Below are 15593 nucleotides of genomic sequence, written 5' to 3' on the forward strand. Positions count from 1 at the left end.
TGTTGGTGAAGGCAGAGATATTGACTGAGATAGGGATTTTAAGAGGGCCTTGAAGTTAATCTTATCTTTTAATGCCTGCAAGGCAATTTTTTTTTTCTTTTGTTGTGAAACTTTAGATTTTGTATTTGAAAATATACTTACACAACTCATCAGAACTTCTTTTACTCTTTCCTGTGGCCACAAACTCAATCAAACCTTCAGTAGACCTGAGAAAATTCATTCTCAGTGCTCATTCAACCTTACTTTAAGAATGGAATTTAAATTATTAGCTGGTTTCCTATATACTTCCAGGCAAGCAGCAGATGGTCAGTATAACTTCACTGCACTGACAAATAAAACAGGTCCAAGGACTATTTCCTTGTGGCTAGATCAATCATGTCAAAATAACTGCAGATCTCTTGGCTCCTCTGGCTCCATGCAGTGCATTATGTCCCTGATACAGTATTTGTACATATGTGTGTGCATTCTTATCTTTTCTGTCCAAAGTGATGTTTTCACAGTGTGATGCTCATAGACAGTGTGTGCATACATGTGTGTAGGCAACTAACTTTCCTCTATGGGCCACAAGTATATATATATATAGTTTATGAATGCACACAGTAGCTCTGACTAATGAAATGCGAGGCTAAACATTAAGATGCTCATTGCTGTTTATTAAATGCCTGATGGGGCATTACCAACCAGGCAGCCATCGATCAGGTGATGAAAGGTCAGTCTCCTTTGTTTCTTAGAATGAGCAGATCCCGTCATGTTGAATTAACATCTTCTGAGGCTCTGTTTCTTCTACCCAATAGTTTTATGTGTTTTTGTATACGTATTTTTCCTCTTGAAGTCTTGAGCTGCTCCCTGTTCAAATCTCAGCTGAGGAACACAGCACCAGCTCATCAATAGAGGTGATCATCTGGTGCAGTAGTGGAGCTCTTTCTCAGTTCTGTTTTCCTCAGAATTACAGATAAAGGGCTGCCAAGGCTAAGCTTACTTTGAATGGAGCAGCTAGAAGCTAGCAATATCTTAATTTATTCTCCTAGCTTCATGAGATTTTCTGTGTGTTTCTTTGCTCAGTTTATGCTTCAGATCAGGTAGTGATTTCCTTGCACTACAGGAGGAAGCCTGATAGAAAGTGCCTGAAGGCTAGTGCACTTCGCAGGCTTTTAAAACAGTTATGTGTTGGAGAAGCTAGCTATTTCTCCTGTAAATGGAAGTCTTTATTCTCCAGGATGCAGTATTGAATTGCAATTGCATGCTACAATATCAGTTGTGTAATCTTCTAAAAGACAGTTTATCCCGCGGTGAAAATTTCTGAGGAATATTTACTTCAGTTTGAGAAATGATAACTTGTCAATTGTTAAATATGTGCTGTAATTGTATTATTATTACTTCTTAACATTTTGAAAGTCTCCTTGTCTGCTGACTCATGCCAGATCATTTTTTTCAGTCCTTCTTTCTCAAATGCCCTACTCTTGAAACCTGAAACACATGTATGCAAGCTATTGATTGTCTCAAAAATCCATTAGTACTAGGTAGATTTCAATAGTGTTACAGCTGAGGTTGATGAGCCAATGATGAACTGTCCTTGTTAGACACCGTTTCTGTAAATCTTGTCCCAGAATTTCAGGGATTAAGTCTAGGATTCAGAGCTAAGAGTAAAGAAAAACTGGAAAGAGTTAAGCTTCCCCTGACCAGAACTACAGGCCGGATAAGACAGAAATTATTATCCAAAGTTTCTGAAGGTTTTGAGGTTCCTTTGTTTTCTGATGCCTTGATTGGGTAAAGGCCTCAGATTGCTTTGGTGTTATATGAAGCATATCTTCCGCATACAGTAGCGTGAAAGAAACTTCTGGCAAAAAGAAGGAACTTGCAAGGGCAAATTAGCCAAGCTCCTTACTGCTCTGCAGGGATTCTCCTCTAAATTTTCTTAGTATTTGAGTATTCTCATATTACATTTGAGTTTTTAGTATATTCTAAATGATTAATAACACCTTTACTAATGTGAGGCTGGAATTTATCCCACAGTGGAGTTTATAGAATCATAGTCATAGAATGGTGTAGGTTGAAAGGGACCTTAAAACTCAACCAGCTCCAATTCCCTGCAGTGGGCAGGGCTGTCCACCACCAGCTCAGGCTGCCCAGGGTCCATCCAACCGAGCCTCAAATGCCTCCAGAGATGGGGCACTCACAGCTTCTGTGGGCAGCCTGTGGCCACATCAGGGCCACATCACCTTCTGAGTAAAGAATGTACTCCTAACTTCTAATCTAAATCTCCATTATTTTAGTTTATAGCCATACCCTCTTGTCCTGTCACTATTAGAAGGTGTAAAAAGTCACTCCCTTTTCTGCTTATAAGTTCCCTTCAGGTGCTGGAAGGACAAGTTCTAAGGAATGAATAGTTATTTCCCCAAATCTACTGAATGGGGCTTTTCCTTCTCGATTTACTGCTATGGTTGTTTCTCTGTAGGTCATGATAGGGCAGCTCTGTCTCCAAAATCAGACTCTCACTGACACTTGTTAGCTGGGGGGGCATACAAGTTTCCCAGTGTGGAACAAGAGCGCCAATGCTCTCTGCACAGCAAGAGCTGAGCATCTGTGGTGACACATGCTGGGTGCAGGGGAGGAGGAGATCCTGGAAGCGATGCAATGTTGCCAAGGTGCATAACATGGTTGTCTGCTCACAGACAGCTCTCACTGCTTAGGGAGCAGGGGGATGAGGGTGGGAGGTGATCAAACCAGCCTTGGTAGCTTAAATCATTCAAGGATTTTTAGATTCAATCACTGGCTGAAGCTTTCCCTAGCGTAGGTGTAAGCACATCCTGATATGCTGGCTAACGGGGATTGACAGCTCTGTGTTTAGTCCCCAGTAAAATCTCTTCTTTATCCTCCTGTACATGCCTTATAAAAGTGTCTTCATCTGTATACCGTTACCTGCCAGGCGAGATACCGTCACATTCCCTTTTTTCCCTTGAGATACATTTCTTCTTAAAAGGACACAGTGGACAGGGTATCAGAGCTCATAGTGCTGCACTCTATGACTGCACTGTGCTTTAATAATCTATCTCCCAGCAGCTTTCTAAGCTGAATGGCTGCTAAGTCCCTGCCAGAAAACCCCCTCAGCACCAGGCCTGCCTCCCACTGCAGGTCCACTCGCCCTGCCATGGGGGAAATAACAGCTTGCCATCCACATGGAGATAGAGTCACCTTGGAGGATTTGTGCTGCCTTCACTTTCCTTCCTTGAAAATACTGTCTCAGGAACACAAGCCTATTATGTAGATCTATATATTTTATTCCTGAATGACAAGCAAGCTGCAATTTGGTTTCACTTACATTGCTGTCAGAAATGGAAATGCTCTTGATGCAAATCTTAAGCTTAAACTGACTTGAAACAAAATGAAAGAGTGCAGAAGAACAGCAAATACATAGAAAAAAATATTTTGCTAAGAAGGTGACTGTAAATCTAGAAAAGTTGGTGTGTATTTAACTGGAGTAATTAGTGTCTGACCTTTCTCTGGGCATCATATCTGGGGAGAGAAAGGAAGAGAGGAATTTGCTTCCTTAAAGGGAACTCCCTTACTCTAAGGGAAGTTTCACTTTCAGTTAGTGAGTTATCTTTCTGGGCTTCAAATAATCCTGAATGATGGGACTGCTAGTTCCCACTCATTTACAGTCATATCACATCAGAGTAAAAGAATCCTCTCACTTTCTCAGTTCCTCAGACATTTCTCTGTTTTATATTAACACTGAACTGAAACACTTGAACTGACAGACAAACAAAAAAGCTACTGTTAGAACAAGTCTGTGTGCAAAGAGGCTATGGCTGTAAAAAAGTTGGTTCGTTAAACCCCTCTGTTTCTAGGACTTCATTGCTTCAAAAATCTATAAAGGTCAGTAGATAACTCCTGAATTACTTTACATCAGAGAACAGAATAGAACAGAATAGAATGAAGAATAAACAAGGTAACAAAAGTTATATAATTTTTGACATAATGCTCATAGTTTAAGTGAATGAAATTGTTTTATTTAAATGAAGGTGGGGAAAAAAAAAAAACAAACAACAGTTGAAATACTAAATAAGTATTTCTGCATTAAAACTAAATGTTTCTTTAACAAAGTTGTTTTTGGAAATAGGTCCCACACTGCAGACTGCATAACTTTGTTATTCATGTACCTATGCACTGTCCCCTAGAAACACCATTATTTCCAGCATTCACTTTTGAAAAATCTGGAAAACCCTCTTTCCCACACAAAGAAATTTATTTATTAAAACAAACATGAAGAGCCCATAATAACCTAGATTTGTGTTTAAATTCATTCTATGTGAAGTTTAAAGCACACAAATGCCATCTGAAAGGTGCTGAAGCTTTCATTTTAAATTTAAATGAACATTAGCAGAGCAATAATAATAAAGGATTAACACTGTATAACAAAGTGGTCACATTTTGCAGTGCAACAGAGTCATAGCCTCTGTAGTGAATCATTACTATGGTTACTAAGGATGGTTTGTGCTGTATGTATTCTGGAGAGGTTGTGAGAATAAAGCAAGAAGTCGTAGAAATTAGTGAGCTCTTCATTATTATCATTGTAATGGCTCCCCAGTGGGCAATGTGTACTAGGAAAAAACTACTCCAAGAAGTAGTTAGTATGAGCACACTGCTAGGTCTCCCCAAAGGTTAATAATTCATCTATATACATGTGAAGTACCGGCAGGCCCTAATCTGTGCTAAACTGAGCAATTCCACTTTAAATCTTCCATTCTTTCTAGAAAAACTTCTTGATAAAAGTGTGCTATCTAATCTGCAGGCTACGTTCTTTTCTTACTTGAGTCACTACAGTGAGAAAAAAAAAAAAAAAAAAAGTAGTATTCCAGGAAGACATCCCCAAAGAAGAATCATAGAATCGTATCACAGAATCACAGCATGGCCTGGGTTGAAAAGGACCACAAATGTCATCTAGTTTCAACCCCCCTGCTATATGCAGGGCTGCCAGCCACCGGACCAGGCTGCCCAGAGCCACATCCAGCCTGGCCTTGAATGCCTCCAGGGATGGGGCATCCACAGCCTCCTTGGGCAACATGTTCCAGTGTGTCACCATCCTCTGTGTGAAAAACTTCCTTCTAATATCTAACCTAAAAACCTCCCCTGTCTCAGATTAAAACCATTCCCCCTTGTCCTATCACTTTCAACCCATATAAACAGTTGTAAATAAAAATGAAGAAAATAGATTAAAATGAAACAAACAAACAAACAAACAAACAAAACAGGTGGGGGAAGTAAAGATTAAGGAAAGGAGAGAAGGGAAGAGGGAAAAGAGGAGAGAAACCAGCAAAGAAGGAAGAAACTAACTTTCTTTACCATGACTGACCACACATCTTTTGCTGTTCAGAAGTGCAGGACCCTTGTGAGCTCTTCTGCAGCTTAATATTGCAGCTACTTTTGTAACTGAGGTGAAGTGAAAAATAGTCACAGACATGCTAGAAAAATTCACTTGCATGAATTCAGCAAATTTTATCCAGTGACACTCTTTTCAGCCTGTTAACCTCATCATCTCTGAGACCTGCTGGACACAAGAACAGGAGTAAGCTGAAAATTAATTGAATAATTAAATATCCTCAATCTTAAATATCCCAAGATCGTGGCTAATTTTCCTTCATCCTATGCCCTGCACATATTGCAGCTTATTTTTTGCAATGTAATGGTATTTTATTATTATTATTGTTCCTAGCCAAATGTGTTGACCCCTTTATTTGCATTCACACAAGTTTACTTCCAAAATATTCTCAAGTCATCGGTCTGGAACTTTTTTATTTATTTATTTATTTATTTATTTTTATTTTTTAATTAAATAATGTCAGCAGAGATCTTCATAAACATGTAGGAAACAGTAACTTCAGGAGACTTAGGATAGACTACTTGGGAAATGATCGCATCATTCCTGGAGTGAGTCCTACATATTTTGGACAATTATCTTGAAACAGGAAAGATTTTCATTATATTTCTTTTTCATTTTAAGTCTTAAGCATTGGATCAAATGATTCTTTACCGGTCCTGATGTGTATGTCTGTGAAGTGAAATCAAAGCAGGAGCAGACATGTCTTGAGGTAGCAGGGTGTTGGGGCATAGTCCCTGGGCTAATTGCTGTTCAGCCTTAGGAAGGACTTCACAAGGAAGATACTGCTTTTACCAGGGGGCTTTAAAGCAGGAGGTTGCTATAGCTAGCTAAGCTTAGAAGGGCAGGGTAACAACAGAGCAGTTGATGGTTGTTAAAGGATTTGTGGAAAGCTTAGGTAGCAACGGGAAATGCATTGGGCACAAATTCCTGCTTCTCCTTCACCTATTAGCAAAGAAAAAACCCAATATTTTGGATGAAACAGGAAGAATCACAGTCCCGTTATCTATTAAAAAATGGTGCTCCTTCTCCTATCACGTTTTATCTTGCACTTTCTCGTTACTTTGTTAGTACTGATTTCAAATGTATAAAATATGGGACGCTTTCTTTAAATTTATTTATTTTATTTATAATGTGAATTTAAAAACCACTGAAAGAACGATTTAGAGCAATTCAAATGGAACAATTAATTGCCAAAGCTAAAGCAGGCTGGGCAGCATACTTGAAATGAACCCGCATTTTGTAAAGGATGGTAAATATAGTAAAACACAGGGGAAAACAATAAATTGCTGAGAGTCAAATATGTGTTTTGGGATCTCCTATCAATCATCAGAACAGATACTTCACCTTTGTCAGTGCTGAAGTTAATGAATTATAATAGAAGGCACCAACAGGACAATAAATCCCCCTCAGGGAATGGCCTTTTTCAACCCTGATAACCAGAGTGATTCGGTTTTTGTAAGCAGGTTTTGGAAACTATAAAACATTTTGGCTATATCTCACAGGGAAGCAGAAAGTGTTTTCTGACACAGTAATTCCAAATATCTTTGTCAGTAATTAATGTCTGAATTACATATTACAAAAATACTGAGATCAGAAATGAATGAGGATAACGTTGATGGTTAATGTATCTTATGCCATTCTTCCTCATAAACCAGACCTTCTTTCTCAGAAATATACTGTAGTTTATAAAGGCAATATATTATGGTTAAGAGAGTGACTTAAATCTGCAGTGTCCTTTATATTGCTGTTATTAAATTCCAGAAGGCAGTAACTTCCAGCTACCTGTTGTCACTTGCCTTATTTCACATCATCATCACGACTATGCTCATTCTGCTGTATAATAATCGGAGATGAACACAACTTTTATCCTTGAACTGGAAGTCAGGGCCAAGCCTCTCTGCTGTGATTTTAAAACTGAAAGAAATTCAGAAACTGCATTCAGGCAGCAATGTTATAACTGGAGGCCTCCCACTTGTTCCTCATTCCCATCTTATCAGAAACAGTGAGCTGCCCCTTCTCCCTTCCAGGGGCTTCTTTATGCCTAGTGCCCAGCACATTCTACCTTTTCTGTTAGAAGAAGCAAAGGCTCATGATTCTTTAGTTCTTAACTTTTTAAACAGTGAGGTTGCAGTCAGTATGTGCTATGCACTAAATGCAGTGCTCCGTGTAGTGATGCTTAAGAGACTGGTGGTAAGAGGCAGAGGCAGACATGTATCCTCCCCATAGAAATTCTGTGGGCTCTGTTCAATGCCCTTCACAGCACGACTGTAGTAGCTGGGCTATTACCTCTTACATACAAATCTGTCTCATTTCAGACTGAAAAGTGCATATTATGGAGGCCTAAGGAAAAAAGTGCAGCCTGACTCGGTGACAAAAGTGTGACAGGACAAGGCTGCCTGCTGATATTTAAAGCTCAGAGGTGGAGAGGAGGGCTTCTTCCAGACTGAGCAAGAAGCTGTAAATAGAAAAATGGCACACATTTAAAGAGGTATGATATTGCTGAATGCAGGAAAAGATCCGTGACAATGGGATTTATTATGCTGTGGAGCAGTCTCCTGGGGGAAGATGTGAAAGCCCCAGTCTTTTAGTGCAATTTGGAGCACAGTGAACAAAAGATATATTGCATGGAAAAGTCTGGCTCTGTCAGGAAGATAAAACAGATGGACCGATAGATCCTTTACAACCGCAAATCTCTGATTCTCTGGCTTGGAGGTCCCTGTTGCTTAATTAGTTCCATTAGTTTCAGCTGAACTGTTATGATGTGATAGTTATTGTGCAAAAAGTTAAATCAATAGGCTCGTGTCTGTATCACACTGTAGCCTACACTGCATGCTGTATGAGCAGAGAAGAAATTCAACAGCTATGCAAAATAGTCACTTTTGAATTTAAATAAATAGGGGTGGAGAGAAGCTGCTAAAACTTAAAAAGTGGCAAAGTATCTCTTGCACAGCAAGACCATACTGAAGATCATAAACCTTCGCAGTTATGCTGTCCAGTATCATCAGGTTCTGGTATCACTCCTTGGAGGAAAATTACTGTTAGGATAGTGAACATCATAGATAGGACACCAAATGCTGACCACCAGTTTCTGGGGAGGAAAATGAGGCAAGTGCGTAAACAACTGTGATTTTAACACAGATTAAACTACTATATAAGATTTCTAGTACTTACAAATTAACATTTAGTGGCTGAGCAAGTTTATTTGTATGGCAATTGTAGTACAGTTATCTAATGTGCAATGTCTCTGCTTAGTTCCTGTTTTGAATTCCAGTGGAAAACTGAAGGGAACTTAATGATCGTATGTCATTGTAGTGAGGTCTTTATTAACTGCTGAATTCCTACTCAGTGCCAGCTCTTCATTTCACTGAGTTTCAGCTTAGGCCAAGTGCTGAAGACAGCACTGCTTTCCACCTGGGCCATGAAGGCAGGCACAAAAGCAGAAGCTGTCAGTTTCATATTGCAACTGGATGACTGCCATCAGTAAAAGCTCCTTTTCTCCCATTTCATTTTTTTACTCCTGTGTGTGTGAAGAACAAAATAATCCCAAACAATGAGAGCACAAAGTTTTTGAATCTGAGACTGCTTAATCAACAGGGTTTTGCACTGGGAGAGAGAGATGGCAAATCGTAGTCATGATGCCCATCTTTGTTCACTACCTTGCTTCTTATTTGAGATAAGGATGGAGTGATACAGATTTTGAGATGTCTTTCATGTTTTAGACTACTTGTTTCATTGCATATGCCATAGTTTTGTTCTCTACAAGTAGTGACAGAAAAACTGCTTTGTGCTACTTCTATGGAAAGGAAAAGATAAAAAGGTAGAGTGTACCATGAATTTAGGTTGAGTGCTGGCTTCTAGTCCTGCCTGCTGCACATTTTGTAAGGAACTCTTGATCAGCCTGTGCTCAGTCTACTGATGAAGTTATCTCAAGGGGTATTGTGGAGTAATGTGTTTCTGGGACTCTTAAAAATATCTAGGATTCCTCAATTCAAGAAACTTCAGACTGTTGTGTTACAAAGGTTTCTGTAAGGTGCATTCACTTCACTTAGACCTTCTAGCATGGTGCAGAAAGTACTATGAAAAATAAGAAATTGAGCTTTCTTAAGATTATCAGATTTGTGTCTCTTGCTTTTCATTTGCGAATCAGGATAATAATTTTAAAACACTTCCAATTTTTAAAAAGTTTTCATTTAGAAATCTGAATTTTCATCCTTGTGTTTGTATCACATTTGACTTGCCATGAGAATTCAAGATATCTGAGGATACGGATCTTTAATGAATGCAAGCTTTCTTTCCTTATAACCTAATTGCACAGATCATTTTGATGCTTCGAAGCAATGTTTGAGCAGCTGTGAAAAATATTTGCATGTCCACAGAGTAAAATACTGTACACAGTACAGGCATCTGTAGGGAAACCAGCCTGGCTGAATGTACTTACAGCTTTGTTCAATTAAATAAGGTATGCATCTATTCTACAAAATGTACTGTTACACAAATAAACAGTTTTCCAAGATGGGTGAGTTTGCACAGAGATATCCCAGTTGCAAATCTTTGGGCTTTGTGCCAAAGAGATCTGGATATTACAGACCATCTAATATCTTTTACAGTGTTTGGAAGCTTAGAATGACATCCAATTTGAGCAGTTGTTTGGAGAAAGATGCCAGATTTTGTCTCAGTGACATTAAATACCTTAACGTGGAGAAAGAACAGTAATAAAACTGTAAGAAGAAGAGATAAACTGAGACCTATATCAACAGAAAAAATGACATCTCTTTCCATTTACTGCAGGTGCTGCATTTGACAACTCTCAGCCTCTGTAAGATGTGTGTTGTTTTTTTAAGGCAATCTGTTCCTACCCTTAATTAGGTAAGTGGCATATCCTATTCTACATTGGTTATTCATATCTGATACACATATTTAAATTTAGCAGTATGTCAAGTAGGGGCTAGACACCTGTAATAAGAGACAGTAGAGAAATATAAAGTGAACCAAAGCTTCAGACTCTTACATCTGCTTCTAACAGGCTGTCCTGCAAAACAGAGGCGTCCTAGATTGTGCTGCTGAACAGTTTAAAGAATCAGTGCAAGCTTCTTGCTTAATTCTGTTTAGCTGAAGCCATGGACACATGTCCTCCCACAACCACAGATGTGTTTGCTAATGAAGCACTGTAAGCTCTATTTTGATGAGTAGCTTAGCCAAGTTTCCCTGCTCCTGATTGCCATCATAGCAGATATAATGGGTCCTGTGAGCACTCTCTAATATCTGTTTTTGAAGATGTGCTGGTTAGTTTAATGCATGGAGTTGCATTGGAGAGATCAGGTTGGGAGTTAAGATTTTTCACCAGACGGTGGTGAGGCCCTGGAACAGCCTGCCCTGGTCAGTTGGCACAGCCTTAAGCTGCCGGAGTTGGAGGAATGTTTGGTTGCTGTTCTCAAACATCTAGTTAGATATTTGAGTATTTCTATGTACAGCCAAGAGTTGTAGTTGATGATTCCTATATGAGTTCCTTCCAACTTGAAATGTTCTATTATTCTGTGATTCTAAATAGTTGAATGAGAAAGTTGTGCTAATATTGGCTAATTTTCATCTGTCTGATAAGCAGAAGAAAGGGAGAGGGAAATTCCTCAGGTTATTTCAGGAGTGTACAATTACAGTAAAGTATATTGAGTTCCAACAAGAACTACTCCTTGAGATTGTAAGTGGCAATAATATCATATATTCTACATGACAAGATTAAAGTACTCCCTGCGCACAGCTGTCATCACTCAGCTTTCCTATACTGTTCTCTTCTCTACCAGTTCGATTTGTAATGGCTGAAAAGCTTTTGAGGATAGCAAACACAATTCTGGAGCCAAAAGGTAGAAGGAAATAAAGATAGAAGAGGTGAAATGATCATAGTGACGTAAGAAGAACAGATAAAGATGGATAGATATTTCTTCTACAAAGTGAAAAAGTATCATTTCGCTTTGCACCACATAAAACTATTGGCTAGCTCAAGAAAACATAAATGTCTCAACAAAATAAAATAACTTGTAGAGGGTACAAAGTGGGGAAGGAGTCATTTTACCACTTCATCCATAACATTGTTTTTGGTGACTCTAAATTTCCTTATACTTCTTGTGATTACTGTTAGGATTACTATTAAATTGTAATTACTATTATGATACTGAGGGACATGGTTTAGTGGGGAAAGTATTGGTGGTAGGTGGATGGTTGAACTGAATCATCTTGGAAGTCTCTTTGTGACCTTGACGATTTTATGATTCTGTGATTCTATTTTTTTCAAGATAATTTGCAGAAAGAAAGATCAATAATTTTATTCTTGTACCTGAATAAATAAATAAATAAATAATTTGTTTATTTCCACATTTTTTCCATTTATATTATCTTTTATTTCACATACTTCTGGCCACACATGGCATAATTGTACATTCCAGTACAGTTTACTACATGAATTTCGAACTCCATTTATTTTTTTGTTTTAAGTTAACATTATGATTCTGAGCTCTGATAGTCCCTACAATTATTTTACTTTTGAAAGTATATGGAAGTATTTCAAACGGAACTACAGATTCTTCATTTCTGTTTTACTTTTGTTAAGTCCTAGACATTTCAATATTTAATAACGATAAATTGATTTTGATTTTGATGACATCCAAAAAGTGAATTTTATCTATTTATTCTTATAAATTTTTGAGAAAGAAAAATGAAGCCAGTACGAACTGGACGCTGATTTTGGTGTCCTATTTTTGGGAACTATTTCTGATCCAAGCTAAGTAGGTTAATTTATTCTGTTTCAGAAAATTATTGTGAATGGCATGCCATTAATTATCTGACACATCAGGAAAAAGAATGAAAATAACAACATTATGTTTATGAACACTATTGCCTTCACACTTCACAGATTATATTTGCAGTGATAGTTGGGGGTCTGATGCCTTCAGTGTGTTCTAAAGAGAAAGTAAATTCATGTATTTCAATCCAATTCTTTTAAATAATTCTTCATGTTTTCTTAAGCAGTGAAAGAATATATAAAACATTAATTTTGCTATACATTGGGCTACTATCTCTGTTGAAGAACAGAAGCTTTGGCTTTTCATTTGAGTAGGTAGAATGGAGACTTTGTTTACACCAAGAGGACTACAAAGCCAGAGAGCAGGATCAGCATAGTAAATAATTTTAATATAAATAACTAATAGTCAAGTAAAATTTGGAACTATAATCTAAGGTTATGTGAGAAAAAAATATCATGCTATGCTAATTATACAGGAAGTAGCAATGAAAGAGCAATTTTAAAAAGTACTTACTTTTATTTTGAATGACTTTTGACCAGTAAGAAGTTGGAAAGGAGACAGAAATACACTTAGGAATGCCAAACATGTAACACTGACAACACCACACCTGTTGTAGCAGAGAGTACAATATGCTTTTAAAAAAATACCTGCTAAATAAAGAGGAAGTGAATGGGAAAAAAGGGGGGACAATGGATGGATTTCTGATAAGTTATTTAATTAATAGCATAGCCAGTTAAGAAAATACAGGCAGGAAAAACAAACAAACAAACAAAAACTGATTTAAGGTAGTTAAAAAAAAAATAAAATGATTGAAACATGAATGTTAATGATAAGCTTACTCAACAAATAATTCTCTCTGAACACTGTTTTCTGGAATGCTTACTGAGCACTGAACACTTAGTAACTCTCTGAAACCTGCTGGCCAGAGTGTAATCAAGTCATCGTGGTGTGCACAGCCGATTGATTAAGCGACTGATCAAGCTGGGAGCTGAACTCTGGTATCCAAAATCATATGTACTTTGTTGTCAAGAAAATTATCTTGTATAGAGCTGTGTGCTACCATGCCCCAAATGCTTTCAATGCTTATTCAATCCTGCATGCCTTTATTCTATGCTGCAATTTAAAAGACAGATCATCCTTCTGACCCAACTGAACAGCGTACGTTTATCATCCAGCACTCTGCAAGTTCCAGTCCTTTTTTTTCTGAGACATTTCAGTGACACCATTATAAAGAAAACAGGAAATAAAAGCATGTGCATTCATTGGCTATTTATCAGCTTACAAATGAAATTTCTGTCATTTGGAATTATGTGAAAAACAAACTAAAATTCAGGAATGCAAAGGAAATGAAGAACTCTATCTCGTTTTGGCACGTACATGCTCATGTACATTTTTTTCATCATTAAATAAGGCAACAAAGGAACACTGAAAAGTCTATGGTTCTTCCAGTTTCAGTCTGTGTTGTTTTATTGTTTTTCTTTTTTTTTTTTTTTCCCTAACTTTGCAAGTCTCATACATCTCAAGCTACAAATTATAGGCAGTTGGTAAATGATTTGAAGCAGTTTTGGGTAATTATTGCTCAACTATCATAGAACAGTCAGTAACATGCAACATTACATTGAATATAATCATGTATCATAGTTGACTGATTCCTTGTACTCTTTACTTTCCTTCTTTAAATAAGCTACTCACGTATGTTCTTCCTCATAAAATCTGTCAGCTAATAATTAACATTATTGAAATACACATCACACTTTATATTAAAATTTCATTTCCCATGAAATTTCATTTCTTATTTCTCAAAAAGAAAATACAACTGTCTGTTTATTGGGACATTTCAATGTATATTTTTATTTCAACAAGAACAACACCTTTGATTACAGGAAGTCAAACATTCAATCACTGTGCCAAAAATTAATAGACCCTTCTGTTTCATTTCTTCTTTGAGAAGCTATTTTACTTTTAAGGCTGCTGGACCCCTTATATGATGTTTGCATAATGTATGAAAAAAGATGCCAAAAAGAACATTCTCTCTATGCAAGCAAAATTTCTTTCTTCCACCACAGCTATTTGAATGCCACTTCTACATTTACCTTTAACCAGAACAGATTGAAAATGTTAGCCCTGGAGTAAACAGATGGTGTCAATAATGACTGATACTCACTGGAGTTCTATGAACGCAGGCATATTCATAGCCTGTCAAGCAGCCCATACTGTGATCAACTGATACAGGTTACCTACAGGCATAAAAAGTGTAAGACCAAGACATTTTAGAATCAAGGTGCCTAAAACTGGACTTCTCACTGCATATTGTTCTAATGTAGCTTGTTTTGTTTTGCATGGGATTTGTTTCAATGCTTTTAGTAACTATATAACAGAAAGATGATGTAGTAACATGCCAGCTTCTCTGAACCTTACTAAGACTTTGAAGAGTACCACCCAGAACTAAAGTCATGTCCAAGCTGACAGATGTGAACTGTTGGGCAAGTTGAATGTATGCATTAACATCCCTGCCTACATAACCACTCAATTCCAATGGGCAGGAGGGCATGGAGTTAGGACAGAATCCTATTCTCTTTATACCTCACATGCTGGACATCAGGTTTCCAAACAGCAGTCAAGTAGACCCTTTTTATGGACATTTCTTAAGATAGTGAAATGAGTGAATCCATGGGAAGTCATTCCAGATGAGGGTAATGAGAGTTCATGCGTGTCACCGAAGAAGTGTTATTTAGTGAGGCAGTAGTTATTGAAATTGAAGTTAAACAATGCAGTCATTTGAAAGTCATTTAGAAAGGGCAACTGTGGAATGAAATTAACTTAAAAAATTGATCCAGGAGAGTGTTTAAAATACATTTTCTCATAGAGGGATCTGATATCTTGACTGATGTGACATGTCCTGACTGCTAAATAAGATTTCTGTTCTTCTCACAGATTTATAGAAAAGCCACTTGATATTTTGATACAATTAAAATAATGATTACATGAAAAGTCTACATATATAAATAGATTATGCTCTGTTATTTCCATTATCAGTACAATTCTATGAAACTAACATCTGCTTATATTCTCAGCACCTCAAACAGTCCTGCTGCTTGGTCTTCAGAAAACTATTCTATGATAGCATACAGACTCATTGTACAGCACAAAATTATGATGTTGTAAGGCTGGATATAGGAGAACCTCTATGTGTATATGCAAATATATCTGCTGAAGCTGTATTGCAGTCAAAGACGTAACTGAGTTCAGATTTTCATGCAGGAGTAATACAGAAGGATACTTCATGAGAGAGCAGTTGAAAATGGAGGCAGAAAATTGTTTGCTAACTAGTACCTAATTAATTACTTGCTGTTGAGTGCGTTCTGTCTAAGGATTAAGTCTTAGTTCCCATTTTAAAAATTCATAAATGACTTCACAAG

At 37.4% G+C, this 15593-nt stretch overlaps 1 long non-coding RNA gene across 6 annotated transcripts in view; it reads left to right on the top strand.

The window, feature by feature from the left end:
* The window catches only part of LOC107321661, a 114275-nt gene that overhangs the window by 51946 nt on the left and 46736 nt on the right, over window positions 1-15593 (top strand). For 5 of the 6 annotated variants that reach the window (XR_004309151.1, XR_004309158.1, XR_004309150.1 and 2 more), the window contains exon 2: window positions 10169-10246. This is a non-coding gene — a long non-coding RNA (uncharacterized LOC107321661). Of the gene's footprint in view, window positions 1-7679; window positions 7869-10168; window positions 10247-15593 lie in introns of those variants that run through there. The other variant, XR_004309154.1, reaches the window with a different exon arrangement.

This window comes from Coturnix japonica, chromosome 1 (genome assembly GCF_001577835.2).
Source record: "Coturnix japonica isolate 7356 chromosome 1, Coturnix japonica 2.1, whole genome shotgun sequence".
In the NCBI taxonomy this organism is placed as follows: Eukaryota; Metazoa; Chordata; class Aves; order Galliformes; family Phasianidae; genus Coturnix; species Coturnix japonica.